This window comes from Dioscorea cayenensis, chromosome 9 (assembly GCF_009730915.1).
Source record: "Dioscorea cayenensis subsp. rotundata cultivar TDr96_F1 chromosome 9, TDr96_F1_v2_PseudoChromosome.rev07_lg8_w22 25.fasta, whole genome shotgun sequence".
Lineage (NCBI taxonomy): Eukaryota > Viridiplantae > Streptophyta > Magnoliopsida > Dioscoreales > Dioscoreaceae > Dioscorea > Dioscorea cayenensis.
The window spans coordinates 13941849-13945675 of NC_052479.1; the positions used below are offsets into that span (position 1 = coordinate 13941849).

Here is a 3827-nt window from a genome sequence, read left to right on the forward strand (position 1 = left end):
ACGATCAAAATGAGGTCGATGCTCGGGGATAGTGAATCTCATGTTCTCAGACTCAGGAGATGACTCTCGCAGAAACTTATTAGCTTGCTTCTTTGACCTGGGTTCCATAGTCTGCAAAAATTGAAAGAGAATTAATCAAACTAGTTAATTAAACATAGCTGCAGAAATCCACATGGTCATGCGGAATTTCTGCACGCCCGTGTGGATCTACGGGCCGTGAACAAACGCACAACCATGCTTCAAACTCCACAAATGCACCATTAGAACACTTTTACTTCGTTCTAAATATAAATAATCATTCTAATTATAGAAATGAAGCATTATTGACTAGTTTCATCGATGAAAACCATGAATTTGTGAAGGAAATCAAAGATAGGGGCTCACCAGTCCAGTTGAGATGAGAAAGCTTTGAAAAGCGGCCGGAAAACCAAAGCAAAAATCCTTCCAAATTGGCGATATGAGGTCGGGAAACAATGTAGAAGTGCTCTCAGACAACTGAAGGATATTAGGGTGAAGAGGAACGATAATCCTTTTAAAAGTACTCGCTTCTTGGAGTTACTCAGACATCCGCACGATTGTGTCGAAAATTACACACGCCTGTGTACCTCCATAGGGAAAACTTCACAAGGGTGCAGTGCACTGCTGTGCTCTTGGGAAAACACTCACAGCCTATAAACGCAAATACACGGGCGTGTGAGAAATATCCACACCCATGCGCCCGACCCACAGGGGTAGCCGCAAGCCCCTGTGGCTGCTCTGGACATCTGAGAAAAACTGCTAAGTGTTCCGTACACCCGTGTGGAAATTCCACACGGGCGTGGCATTTACAAGCCCAACTCACAGGGGCAAGCACACGCCCCTGTGACTTCTCAGGATGAAGAGAGCTCCTTTGTAGAGATTTGCACGGGCGTGCGGAAATTACCCATGCCCATACGATTTTCACAAGGTCGCCCATAGGGATGAGTCCACGCCCCTATCTGCTTCTGGGAAAATCTGCCAATCTCTACAGGAATTCACACGCCCATCCAGAAATTACCCACGGAAAAATGAGGATTGCATGGTTGTTCATAGGTGCGAGTCCACACCCTTGTGGCCATGTGTTTTCTCTGGATACCTTAGGAAATTCTGCTGGCTCTACAGAAAATTTCTGAACATGTTTACACACTCAGAGCCTACCATAATATGCAATTTATACCAGTGAAAACATGAGAAATATCTCAAATGACCAAAACTTTGCCAAATTCACATGAAAACACACAATGAACTTGAAAACCCACGATAAAGTCACAACAGAAATATAAAACATCAAGACACCAACACTCAACAATTTATTCAAGTAACACTAAACTACCAAATTAAGAAAATAGTAAATACTTGGGTTGCCTCCCAAGAAGCGCTTGTTTAACGTCACATAGCTTGTCATACCTTGTCTTACATCACGGGGGCTCAAAGATGAAAGTTTGCCTCTTACCCATGGCTTGGAAACATGATGAGCAAAATCTCTTGAGGGTAGAGGGTAAATTGTCAGGCTTGGGACCACCTAACAATGATTCACCCAGTTTGTTCTATTCACGCACGTCTCCAACAGCCTTGGAGCGTTTCTGGTGGCGTCTCCCAGTCCTCTTCAATTTCTGGAGCACCTTTTTCAAGATCCCCGGGGTAGATGGTACTTCTTCTGTCGAACCAAGCATCATTACTTCTTCATTGTCCTCCTCTTGGTGGAACAAGCCTTCGTATGGATACAGATTGAACATTTCCTGGATGTATTCATCAACAATCTCATCATTAGCGTCTAGAAAATACAAAGTATCATCGAAATCAAGAGAATACTGCATGGCTTCAGTAAGCCGGTATGTGAGCTTCTCATCTCCAACTCTCAAAGTTAGCTCTCCACCATCCATGTCAATCAATGCCTTGGAAGTCCGCAAAAATGGCCTCCCAAGTATCAAGTGTACATCTGCATCCTCATCGATGTTTAGCAATACGAAGTCTACAGGAAATATATACTTGTCCACCTTGACAAGCACATCTTCGATGATACCCCTCTGATGTCTCACTATTCGATCCGCCAATTGCAAAGTCATCCCAGTAGGCCTAGGCTCGCCCAAGCCTTGCTTTGAAAGAAGGTGTATGGCATGACGTTGATACTAGCCCCAGGGTCTGCTAATGCCATTTCTTCACCTAGTTTGCAAATATTACACAGAATGATAAAGCTTCCAGGGTCTTTCTACTTGTTCGGCATGTTCTTTTGCAAAACTGCCGGCAAGATGCATCTAAAATCACTGAAGCACTCTCCTCTAACTTCCTTTTGTTGGTCAACAAGTCTTTCAAGAATTTTACATACTTAGGCATTTAGGCCAATGCCTCAACAAAAGGAATATTAATGTGGAGCTATTTGAATAAACTCAGGAACTTCTTGTACTGTTCATCCCATTGGTCATTCTTCAATCTAGAGGGATAAGGGATTCTTGGCTTCAAAGGTGGGGTTGCTACCTTCTTCTCTTTGCTTGCTCCCTTGTCAACCTCTATAACCTCGGGTGCGTGTTTATTTGGCTTCTCACTCGAAAACTTACCCTCAACCTCACAACTACTTCTCAAAGTGATCACCTTCACATGCTCTCTAGGGTTGGTCTCTCTATTACTTGGTAAGCTTCCATTTGGCCTTTCCGATAGAGACTTCACAATCTACCCCACTTGATTTTCAAGATTATGAAAAGAGGCGGTATGGTGGTGAAGTGTAGCCTCAATTAATGAAATCATCTATCTGACGATTGCACAAACCTAGTTAAGGCCTTCTCCAAATCGTTCATTCGGGTCTCCAAACCTGAAACTCTGTTTTCCATGTTTGGGCTTGTAGTTGTTGTTGGAAACACGGTGGGGCCTTTTGTGGACCTTGGTTGCTCCACGAGAAATTGGGATGACTCTTCTAACCTGGATTGTAGGTATTGCTGTATGGATTTCCTAGATTCCTCATGCCATTACCTACAAAATCGACATTTTCAACCAAAGATGCATCACAATAGATATCCGGCAATCGGAGGGAGCATGTCCTCCACCACACTCAGTGCAAATAATCATGGCTGCTACTCTATTCAAAGTTAGAAGATCTAACTTCTTACTCAATGATTCCACATGAGCCGCTAACGTAGTCACTACATCTATCTCATGGAGACCGGCCACCTATTTCTTCTCCCTGTCATTCCATTGGTAGCTGTTTAACCCCATTTTTTCAATTAATTGACGGGCCTCACCGGGGGTCTTGCTACCAAAGGTACCTCCTCTGCCGTATCCAAGAGTTGCTTTGTACTCCGATTCAGACCATTGTAAAAGGTCTGAAAAATCATCCACTCCGGGAATCCGTGTTGTGGCACTTTCTCAAGAGCTCCTTGAACCTTTCCCACGTCTCAAATAGAGACTCCAATTCCAATTGCACAAAGAATGAGATCTCATTTCTAAGCTTTGCAAATTTTTCAGGAGGGAAATAACGGCCAAGAAAAGCTTCTACCATCTCCTCGCATGTGGTAATTGATGGTCTAGGTAATGTGTGTAGCCACTGCTCTTCTCTCCCTTTCAAGGAAAATAAGAAGGCTCTCAACTTGATGGCATCATCCGTTACCCCATTTATCTTGAGCATATCACACACCTCGAGAGAGTTCTCTATATGACTGTTTGGATACTCATCGGTTAAATCATTAAACTGTGCAGATTGCTCCAATAAGTGAATGAATGCCGGCTTCAACGCGAAGTTCTGAGCTGTAATCGGGGGGTGCACAATGCTCGATTGTGTCCCCACATCTGAAAAGGTCCAGCATAATCGGATAATGTCC

The 3827-nt window shown here is 43.6% G+C and overlaps 1 non-coding gene across 1 annotated transcript; it reads left to right on the plus strand.

Annotated features, from left to right (window-relative positions):
* The first annotated feature begins 3354 nt into the window (after positions 1–3354).
* Positions 3355–3460, plus strand: LOC120269663. The gene has a single exon (XR_005539306.1). It is a non-coding gene; the product is annotated as a small nucleolar RNA R71 (small nucleolar RNA).
* Positions 3461–3827: the final 367 nt, after the last annotated feature.